General features: G+C 36.2%; 1 non-coding gene across 1 annotated transcript; it reads left to right on the forward strand.

The window, feature by feature from the left end:
- Positions 1-7,156: 7,156 nt before the first annotated feature.
- Positions 7,157-7,263, forward strand: LOC128287072 (small nucleolar RNA R71). Its single transcript, XR_008277772.1, has one exon. It is a non-coding gene; the product is annotated as a small nucleolar RNA R71 (small nucleolar RNA).
- Positions 7,264-12,332: the final 5,069 nt, after the last annotated feature.

Raw genomic sequence — 12,332 nt, forward strand, 5'->3', positions numbered from 1 at the left:
ATAAAAAAAATGGATAGGCCAAGGTGAAAACTCGCAAAAGGCGCCTTGAGACCAAAGGGGTTTTGAGTTGAAAACCCGAAAAGGCAGCTCAAATTTGGAAAGTCATGCAGTGACCTTGTTATACCGGATTCGACGAGAAGTGAAGTATGTTACATATCGAGGCATCGACGAATTACTTTGGATCTTTTAAACACATGTTGAACTAAAAAAAAATAAAAGTCTTCATGGAGCTGGTGTATAGACGCTCAAGTGGCGATATCTAGGGCATCTAACTTCTGTCATGCTTGCCATCTTTGATTCTCTTTCTTCTCAAAGATAAGCTATCAGATTAATTTCCTTTGTATTTTTGGACAAATTCATTCAAATTTAATTATCCTCTGGATCTATTTATTCGTCCTCTATTATTCATAAAGTGTGTTGCATAGAAATAATGATTGATTAACTAAATATCTTTACAAACGAAGTTTTGCATATTACTCTGGAAATTTATAGATAATACAAGAAACTGAAACAGGACAATTGTTTAAGAAATTCCTATATGTGAGGGTCAGATGTACTCGGGGAAATTGAAATTTCTTCTTCAGTCTAAATGATGATTGGATAAATCAAACGATTCAATCAGAGGATCATCTTACAGACATTTTCAGTGGGTCATAATATTTGGAGGCTGAGTAGGAGTGATATTTTGAGAGAAACAAGGATGAGCTACGACGAAGGAATGAGTAGTGACGTCTAGAATAGGGGTCATATTCATAAACATTTTGCATTATCACAGGTTTAATTAGGAGCATTTGACTCATTTCGATCATAGCATCCTAATCATCAGGCATGAACTCATACACATTATATAGGTCATATCCTTCAATGAAGATTGGTGCACCTTAACCCCCTAAGCAGTAGGGTAATAGGCTAAAGCATAGCAGATCTAACCTTCAAGTATTTACACTGAAGCAGATCCAAGATGATTTGGCGTCTCTGTATTGTCAGGGAGCAGATCGAAGATACCAGATTTGGCGTCTCTGTATTGGCAGGGAGCAAATCGAAGACATAGCTGATTTGGCTTTCACGTGTTTACGTTGAAGCAAATCTAAGATGACTTAGCGTCTCTGTATTGGCAGAGAGCAGATCGAAGATGATTGATTTGGCATCTCTGTATTCGGCGGAGAGTAGATCGAAGACATAGCTGATTTAGCTTTCATGTGTTTACGTTGAAGCAAATCTAAGATGATTTGGCATCTCTGTATTGGCAGAGAGCAGATCGAAGATAACAGATTTGGCATCTCTGTATTGGCAGAGAGTAGATCAAAGATGATAGATTTGGCATCTCTGTATTCGACGGAGAGCAGATCGAAGACATAGCTGATTTGGCTTCCACGTGTTTACGTTGAAGCAAGTCTAAGATGATTTGGCATCTCTGTATTGGCAGAGAGCAGATCGAAGATAGTAGATTTGGCATCTCTATATTGGTAGAGAGTAGATCAAAGATGACAGATTTGGCATATCTGTATTCAACGGAGAGCAGATCGAAGACATAGCTGATTTGGCTTCCACGTGTTTACGTTGAAGCAAGTCGAAGATGATTTCGCATCTCTGTATTGGCAGAGAGTAGATCGAAGATAATAGATTTGGCGTCTCTGTATTGGCAGAGAGCATATCGAAGATAGAAGATTTGGCGTCTCTGTATTGTCAGAGAGCATATCGAAGAGAAGAACAACAGATTTGGCATCTCCATAGTCGACGGGGAGCAGATCCAAGATGATTTGGCATTCCTGTGTTTACAGGGAACAGATCGAAGACATAGCAGATCTGACATTCCTATGCTTACAGCGAAGCAGATTAAAGATTTTAACATGGCATCCCTGTGTTTATAGGGAACAAGTTGAAGATAACAGATTTGGCATCCCTTTGTTTACAGGGAACAGATCGAAGACATAGCAGATCTGACATTCCTGTGCTTACAGTGAAGCAGATTGAAGATTTCAGCATGGCATCCCTGTGTTTATAGGGAACAAGTTGAAGATAGTAGATTTGGCATCTCCATATTCGACGAGGAGCAGATTAAAGACATAGTAGATATGACCTTCATGTGTTTACATCAAAGCAGATCCAAGATGATAGATTTGGCATCTTTGTATTAGACGGGGAGCAAATCGGAGATAACAGATTTGGCATCTCTGTATTAGACGGGGAGCAGATTGAAGAAGCAAATTTAGCGTCTCTGTATTAGACGGGGAGTAGATCAAAGATAGCAGATATCGCCTTCCTGAGTTGTAGTGAAGCAGATTGAAGCCGTCAAGAGGCCATTTAAAGAAGATCAAGGATTAATAACTCAAGACTCGGCGAGCCCGGGCAAAATTGGTCCTTTTATAGTCTTTGCTCTATTCCTGTTACACAGCAATGAGCAAAGAGGGGCAACTGTAGACACTCAATTTTGCTCGGGCCCAGAAATAAGTCCAAAAAGAAAAATAATAAACCCCAAAAAAATGAAGTCCAAGTTCAGTCCAAAATTACAAACATATAATTTGGCCCAATCGGAATGGCCCATTACTTGAAAAGATTTAAGGTCCATCTATAAGCTTGACTCATATGGAAATATAATCTTCAAGGATATGCAATCTTAGATATGATACATTTTTAGATATGATATGCAATCTTAGATATGATATGCAATCTTGAAGATATGATCTTGTAATCTTGGAGATTTAATTTGTAGATATCCTTTAATCTTAACTATTGATGTAATTGATTTGTACCGTTGGATTTGGGGAGGCTCAACTATAAATAGAGGCCTCTCCCTTCATTGTAAAACACTTGAGTTTTGGGAAGCAATAAGAATTCTTAAGAGCATTCACTCAAATTTCTCTCCCTCTTGCGTTCTTATTTTCTACGGTTTGTTCTTATTTATTCTTTGCTCATTTTCGTTTTCAACCTTTTTTTATTTTGATTTAATCCCTATTTCCTTGATTTCTAATTCTCTTTTATATTTTATTTTTTAATAATTTTAGTATTATATCAAACTATTTTTTATTAAATTTTATATTATTCATTGTTTTAAAAATATATTTCATTTAATTGAAAAGTTTTTCTTAAATAAGACAATGTTTGGTGTTTAGAAATTAGGAAATAGTGCCCTAACATCTTTGGGTTGTGATTTTTCGTTTGACTAAATAACCAAATATCCTTTTAATAAATTTTCAAAATCATGAGATAATTTTAGTTATGAGGATTTAAAACATCGTGTCCTAACATGCTGGATGTAATGTTTGTATACTTTCGGAACAAAGGAATCTCAAGTATCAACTTTAAATTGTTCAAGTTTTAAAATCTTTTCAAAATTTTGACATTAGGACAATAAATAATCAATTCGGTACCAATTTTGGGCGTTACGAGGGTGCTAATCCTTCCTTGTGCGTAACTGACTCCCAAACCTATTTTCTTGAATTTCGTAGACCAAAATGTTTTATAACGGTGATCCAATCACACCTAAAAAGGTTGGTGGCGACTCCCATTTTCATTTTTCAAAAAGTCGAACCCCGTTTTTCAAACCCCTTTAAAAAATGGTTTCGACAAGAGCTTTTCTCAGAATATGGAATTTAACTTCTTTAGCTTAGAAGATTACTACTACTAAGATGTATACATTTTTTTTAAAGAACAAGTTAAATTACAAAATAGAATATAACATAGTTAGCAACTATTTCAATTCAAATCTCGACAAAAATAGGGATCAAATTAATTTAGGGGATTTCAACAATAATGGGTTAAGGGTTAATATTAAGGGTAATTCAAGAAATGGTTTGTTAAGCTCAAGGGGGTTTAGTAGGGGTTAATCGTGGAGGTAGGCTTTTCATGGCATGAGTGGGTTAATCCTAAGTGCCTTTCTCATTTTGACATATCAAATCAAATGGTGTGGTCTTGATATGCATAATCAAGCAAGTTCTAGAATAACAGTTCAATACTGACGCACTCAAAGCAATAATAAAAGTGAGCATGAAAGAATTAATATATGCTCAAAAGGCTCAAAAATCTCAAAATATTATGGCTTTTTGATATTTAAAACTTGTGAATTCCAACTCAAAGTAATACGTAAAGTTTGGGGAAACAACCTAAAATTTTAAATTCTTAAAAATCAACTTATCATGCTCGATTCTCTAATGTCTTAAGGTTTAAACAATCAATGCATATATGCCTATATTTTAATTCAAGATATATCAATCAAAATCATAAATCAATCAAAATTTATCCTAAATATGATATGAGAGCTTTTCAAGAGAACAAGGAAGTCATTCAGGGATTTTTCTGATAATGAAATGAATACCCTCCCACACTTAAAATGTACATTGCCCTCAATGTACAAAGATAGATAGGAAAAGATAATATAAAAATAAGATAGGGAGAGAAGTGAAACTTCCTGAATTAAGAATGGATGATATTCTTGGATTGGCAAAATTGAGTATTGGAAATAAAGCTGGAGGGCAAGCATGGTTCTGAACGATAAAAGGAGAATTGTGGGAATAATCTGATAGTAGTCATAAAGATAAGCCGTGTTTAAAAAAACAAATAAATCTTTAAAACTTAATAAAAGAAAAATAAAATAAGAGAAATAATCTAATTTTTCAAGTGGCACGACCAGTGCACACACCCATGTGGCTCGTGTCCCATTCGTGTTTGTAGCCAATTGAGATGTCGTCACACAGCATTCTGGCATGCCTGTGTGTCTAGGTCGTGTGGCTACATGATCGTGCCATACGACCGTGTGTGATGTTGTTCGCTTCTCTCATGGCCGTGTACCTCTGCGCACGCTCGTGTTATTTTGATCGTGTTGTCCACGGGTGCTAGACATGGGTGTTTCGCACGCCCGTGTTCATTTGGAAAATTTGCGCACGGCCAGGTCGCACAGTCGTGGCCACTTATTGCATCCCATGTTGGGAAAGATAACTTTTACCCTGTTTTCGCACGGCTGTATCATACGGCCGTGTTGCCATCCGTGGTTGTCACACGGCCTGAAGCACGGCTGTGTGATCGGCCGTGTAGAGTTGAGAACCTGTGCTCAAAGACTCTGTTAGTGCCCTAGATGTTTAAAAATTAAAATTTAAATAACTTAAAATCGTTAGTACTCGGGTTGCCTCCCGAGAAGTGCTTATTTATAGTCTAAGCTCGACTTACCTCTCCGTTGAATGATCATGGTGGTTTGAAGAGTTTATACTCCTCATTCCTGCTATCAATCTTATCAAAATAAGGTTTTAAACTGGTGTTGTTTACATTAAAAATGGTGAACTTGGGATGACTCACCTCGACCGTACCGAATAGGAAAATGCTGAGTACCGTAAGAGGGATTTCTTCATTTGGTGAAGTAGCGACAATGTGGGGATTTGCGACATCTAATAAGACTCTATCTCCAACCTTAAGTTGATTTGGAAAGTTATTGAGCTCATTTCGTCGTAGATTCAGTTTGTCGGGTGTTCTCAGTTTATGCGTCCACCATTGATCTAGCTCCTCAATTAGTAGCCTTCGATCTTAATGAATAGGTCCTCTACTATTGCTTGAGAATGGCTCATGTACTTCATTCAGACTTATTTCCTACAAAGAATGTTGCACAATATTGTCAGTTTTAGTAGAATGGTTTAAACGATCACCTTCAATTTTCAATGTGTTGCCGGAATTGCGAGCTTGAAGGGTGATTATTTCGTCTCCCACACGGAGTGTGAGTTCACCTGTGCCAACATCAATAATTGTTTTAGCAGTTGCTAAAAAGGGCCTTCCTAGAATTAAAGGAGTGTTGCTATCCTCCTCTATGTCTAGAACAATGAAGTCAACGAGAAATATAAATTTATTGATTTTAACTAACACAACTTCAATAATACCCCTAGGGAGTCTTATAGTTTTATCTGCTAATTGAATGCTCATCCTAGCCTGTTTGGGTTTCCCTAGAACTAGTTGCTTAAACATTTTGTAAGGCATGATGTTGATACTAGCCCCTAAATCAGCTAATGCATTATTAACATCTAAACTACCAATTAAGCAAGGAATCGTAAAACTCCTTGGATCTTTTAATTTGTTCGGTAGCTTATTTTGCAGAATAGCTGAGCACACTGCGTTTAGCTCTACATGTGACGCCTCGTCCAACTTCTGCTTATTTGCTAAAAGCTTCTTTAAAAGTTTCATTGCGTTTGGCATCTGCGATAGAGCTTCAATAAATGGTAAGTTAATATGTAATTTTTTAAGAGTTTAAGGAATTTAGCAAATTGTTCATCTGAGCGGTCTTTCCTTGTCACGTTGGGGTATGGCACATGAGGTTTATATTCGACATTCACTGATTTGTTTTTATTATGACCTACCTCACATTGACCTTTGCTAACCACAATTTCTTGCCTCGGTTCTGGTTCAGGCTCAACGACTTCTTCGTCATCTTGAATATTAATTGCATTGAGCTGTTCCCTTGGGTTGGGTTTAGTATTACTTGACAAGCTACCTTGTGGTCGTTCGGAGATTAGTTTGGAAAGCTAGCCTATCTGAGTTTCAAGCCCTTGGATCGACGCTTGTTGATTTTTAAGTGCTAACTCGGTGTTCTGAAAACGGGTTTCTGACATCGATATAAACTTTGAGAGCATCTCTTCAAGGTTCAGCTTCTTTTCTTGTTGATAGGGTGGTTGTTGAATACCCGGAGGATGTTGTAGTCTTTGATTTCCTTGACCGCCTCACAAGAAATTGGGGTGGTTCCTCCAACCTGCATTGTAAGTGTTACTATATGGGTTATTTTGGGATCGAGAGTTATTGTTACCCATATATTGGACTTGTTCCTCCTCGATGCTAGAGTTGAAGGGTTGATACTCTGTGCATGCTCCTCCTCCATTCGTCTCGCACTTCATTACTGGATGTACCTGAGTAGAACCAAGTAAACCATCAATCTTTTTATTTAGAAGTTCCACCTGATTTGACAGCATAGTAACTGAATCAATGTTATAAACGCCTGCTGTTTTAGTTGGCTTAGTCCTCATGACTTTCCACTGATAGTTATTCAGTGACATCTCCTCTATAAACTCATAGGCATCTTTAGGTGTTTTTATTATTGATGGTTCCGCCAGCAGCTGCGTCAACCATGTGTCTAGTCGAAGGATTCAGGCCATTATGAAACGTTTGAACCTGTAGCCAAAGTGGTAACCCATGGTGAGGGCACCTTCTCAGTAAGTCTTTGTATCTTTCTCATGCATCTTAAAGAGTTTCTAAGTCCATCTGCACAAATGAAGAAATATCATTACGTAATTTAGCCGTTTTAGCCGGCGGAAAATATTTTAATAGAAATTTTTCGGTCATTTGTTCCCAAGTAGTGATTGACCCTCGTGGTAATGAGTTCAACCACTGTTTAGTTTTGTTCGTCAACGAAAAAGGGAATAACCGAAGACGAATGGCATAATCAGAAACACCATTAATTTTAAATGTATCACATAGTTCTAAGAAGTTTTCTAAGTGAGAGTTGGGATCCTCATCCTGCAAACCATCAAACTGAACAAATTGCTGTATCATTTGAATAGTGTTAGGTTTAGTTCAAAAGTATTTTCAGCTACAACAGGTCTAACTATGCTCGATTCAGTTCCTATTAAAGAAGGTTTAGCATAATATAACATAGTACGTGGAACATGATTTTGATTAACCGCAATTGCAGGACGTAGCTGATTGTCTTGGTTTTCAGCCATCTCTTCAGTTGAGGGTTGAGTATCGTCCTCTTTCTTGTTCTCTGTGTATCTTAAGCTTCGCCTTATTTCTCTTTGATGTCTGCGAACTGTGCGATCGATTTCTTCGTCAAAAAGTAGTGGTCCTAACGGGTTTCTTTTAGTCATAAACTATAAAAACCTGCCAAGAGAAAGAAAAAGTAAATTAATAAATAATAATAATAAAATTAAATTAAATTAAATTGCAAGAAAAATAAATGGCTAAAGTAATAAAAATTGAGCGTTCCTAATATCTTAGTTCCCCAGCAACAACGCCAAAAACTTGATCGCGTGATTTCGTGATAGGTTTTAAATATTTATAATTAATTGTTCTTGAAACTAACTATTATCGCGATGTAGGCAACTGTACCTATCGAACAGTAGTATAGTTTTAGCAAGACCGGATTGTCGAACCCAAAGAATTAAAAGTACTAGTAATGACTGTCTTTTTCTAGCCTAAGAATAAAGAGGTTTTGTTTTAACTATCTAATTATCTAACTAAGAATTCAAAGAGAATGGAATTGGTGAATTGCTTTTGGGAAAATCGTTTGAATTAAGACAATACCTAAGGAAAAATCCACCTAGACTATACTTGTTATTCTGGCTCCCAATCGGACAATTTATTCATTTAACTTGTTCCATAGAGATCCCTAAGTTATGTTATTATCCCTATTCAAGACTAATAATGTCTAATCCCTAGATTGAATAATTGAGACCTTTCTCTGATTAACACCCTTGGGTTGCATTAACTCGATCTATGGATCCCCTTATTAGGTTTCACCCTAATCTGGCAAAATCTTGTCACTCTATGTCTAGGCGTGCAAACAACTTCGCTTAATTATGAAAAATGTACTCTTAGACAAGGTCTATTCCTCCTTTGAATAAGAGCTTATATTGAATCAGTATCCTGGGATATCAAAACAAGAATTAAGAACACATAATTAAGAATAAGTTAAATATTTATCATACAATTCAGAAAATAATAACAAGATTCATCTTAGGTTTCATTCCTCTTAGGTATTTAGGGGTTTTTGTTCATAACTAAATAAGAAAACAATTCAGAATAATAAAGAATACGAAACATAAAGAAAACCCAAAATTCCTGAAGGGGAAATTGAGGAGAGATCTTCAGTCTTGATGATGAATCCGGCTTCTGAGATGGATCAATCGGCTTCCTTTGAGTAATTCCTTACTTCCTATTCTGTGTCCCTTTTTCTTCCTCCTCTAGGGTGTATTTATAGGCTTTGGAATGCCTAAAAGCCCTCCAAATTAGCCCTTTTCGAATTGGACTCAACTTGGGCTCGGCAGGGACACGCCCATGTGACACGCCTGTGTGCGATTACTTCAGGCCGTGCTTGAGCCTACCAAATTGACACGGCCATCTGGTCTGCCCGTGTGAGGAGGTCCAGGCCGTGTTGATTTCGTACTTTGGCCCATTTTATCCATTTTGACCCATTTCTCATTCCTTTCACTCTCCTATGCTCTTCTAAGTATAAAACATGAAATTAAAGCATTAGGAGCATCGAATTCACCAATTCTAATGGGAAATCATGTTAAACATGGGGTAAAAATATGTATAAATTACGGTTTATCAAATCTATTCTCTGATGATAAATCTTTGAGACCATGCAAAGAAAACAAACTTTATAGCTCTCTAATATGATGTAAATGGTGTGAAAAGTAGGCTAGATGCATTGTGTTTAAAACTGAAACAACCTACCAGAAATTTAGAAATTTGACCAATGGCCACTCTCACATTTCCATTACTTTCCCAATTGATCTTTTCCCTCAAAAATTCCGAATTTAAAGGTTTATTTGCCAAATAAATACTCCAAAATTTCCCTTATTTTATAATTAAATCTAATTTAATTAATATTTAAATTTAACTCAAATTAACCTCGAATAAAAATTATTTTAAAATTCTTTTTCAACCCCAATTAATTATTTTCACTAATAATTATTTAATTACTTTAAAATTAATTTTCCAAAAATATTTTTATTTTTCGGATTATTGTTTAATTGATTTTAGATGAAATTGACCTTCTAAATTAAATTTAAAAAATTACTATTAACCATATAAATTCTTAAATTCACACTTGGAACTCAAAAATATGCCCAAAACTACTAGACCCGGTGTAGGGATATTATAAATATTGTAGTAGTGAATCCCTGAGCAATAGAATGGTCAAGATTTTGCCATGGCCTTATGTTGGTATAAGATGGTAATATTTAGTGCATTCAAGATGATTTCCTAGATGAGCAACTGTTAGTTGCCATGGCATTACCGTGGCATACTGATATCGTCAATTTTTTGGTTAGTGGATTGCTGTCACCTGAGCTCACAAATCAAAGACAAAGGAAATTTATTCACTATGCGAAGCAGTATTATTGGGATGAGCCATTTTTATTCAAACATTTTGCGGACCAGATAATTTAGATGTGTGTTCCAGATGACGAGATTCAAAAGTTTGACACAGTATGATGGACACTTTGGGGGTATGAGAACTGCTACAAAAGTTCTCCAATCTGGTTTTTATTGGCCAACCATGTTTAAAGATGCTCATGAATTTTGTCAAGCTTGTGATCACTGTCAAAGAACTATTTGACGTATGGGGAATTGATTTTATGGGTCCATTCCCACCTTCTTGGGGCAATGTATACATACTTTTAGCTATTGATTGTTTTTCCAAGTGGGTTAAGGTTGTTCCTTTACCAACTAATGATGCCAAATCAGACATAAAAATATTTTTACCAGGTTTAGTACCCCTCGTGTTCTAATTAGTGATGAAGGTTTACACTTTGATTGCAAATTAGTTGCTAATTCTCTGAACAGGTATAGAGTTAAGCATAAAATTGCTACAACATATTATCCCTAGACAAATGGACAGGCGGAAGTCTCTAATAGAGAGATTAAACAAATTTTAGAGAAGGTAGTCAATCCCACCCACAAAGATTGGTCATTCAGATTGGATGAAGATTTTATATATGTGCGCGGTGTCTCGGTAATGTTTGATGAAGACACTATCAATGCGCAATATGGGTTATCTAACGGCCTTGATGAACATGCCCAATTTTTCAAAGACCGTGACAATTGAAGGACTCAACCAAGTCTTGACAGATTTATGTGTAGATAGGACGAAATGGATAGTTTCCTGAAATGATTGTGACACCATTGATCGTGTATCGTTGAAGCCTCACTGTAGAGTCTGGTATCATTTCCTTAAAATTTATCTCATCCCTTCTACTCGTAACTCAACTATTTCAAAAGAACGTCTATTATTATTTCACTCGATTATGATAGACATAAAGATCAATGTTGGAAGCATTGTCAGAGGGTGAAGGACCCTCTACTCCCAAAAGAATACCAGTACCTTAAATTTTCCATTCCTCATCACGGCACTTTGTCAGAGGGTGAAGGACCCTATTCAAATGAATGAAGACACAATCCCCAACAAAGGAGACATAACAAAGCAACTCGCCTTGAGATTTTGAGGAGTAAATGCCACGACATCCGAGCTCTACATCCACAGCTTCTCCTCTTATGACTTTTGATGCTGCCCCATCAATATATAATAGTGACTTTGAATTGAAATTGATTAATACTCTTAAGATGTTGTAACAACAGTTTCAAATGATGGAGAAACACCAATTATGGCTAGCCATTGATCTTGGCTAAGCTTAAGAGGATATGGCCATATTTTGGGGATATGTCTGAAGAAGAGATAAGGCATTAAGAAATCTCTTCAAAAGAACTTTACCTGACCAATGCCTACGTTCCCTGTTTTTCCTAAAGAATTGTTATTGGAACCAAACAATGAAGAACAAGAAAAAGAAGAAGACGCCACTCAGAGAAGAAGACTACGGAAAAATAGAGAGAAAAAGAAAAAAGCAAACCTGTGCATATTGAGTCTGATAAAGATGATGTTGATGTGACTCAAACTATTGTACCTACTGATGCTACCACTACACCAAACTCCAATGCACCTTTGACGGAGCAAGAGCATGTGATTCATCAACTTATTGATGATCTCACGAAGTTAAATACTGCTTATGAAGATGAGATGTCAATTAACCAGCTTAAAAGGAAGCGCTACAAGCAAGCTGTTGGGAAATCAGTTCAAGCTTATGCTGGTGAAATGGAGAGGCAACCGGCTACAAATGCGTTGCCAGAAAATCAACCCAACCCAGTTAGAGTTACCTAATTTCTTCCAAGATTTTGTTTGTATTTGCAATTTTTTCATTTTATAACATATGTTTCATGCATTCATATTTGGTTCTCATCGCATTTTGTTATATTTAATTGTTCATGCATTAAGGACAATGCGTCATTTAGGTTTGGGGGTTGGTTGTGTTGTAAATATAGTATGCAGTAGATTTATGTTTTAATATTCATGCATTTTTCATTCAATTTGTCAGTACATACAAATACCAAATGACTGTCAGACTATGCTGAGTATATTATTATCGGTGATGTTCGGTGAGGATAATAACTATTCGATTAATTTAAAAAATTGTGATAGTTAATTAAGTATGTTTAGCTTAGGATAGTTGTTTGAAAGTTGATTCCTAAAAGTAGAATAACTTAAATATAATTGCAATTAATCTGTAGTAGGGTTCTTTTGATGC

Source organism: Gossypium arboreum, chromosome 13, assembly GCF_025698485.1.
Source record: "Gossypium arboreum isolate Shixiya-1 chromosome 13, ASM2569848v2, whole genome shotgun sequence".
Classification (NCBI taxonomy): domain Eukaryota; kingdom Viridiplantae; phylum Streptophyta; class Magnoliopsida; order Malvales; family Malvaceae; genus Gossypium; species Gossypium arboreum.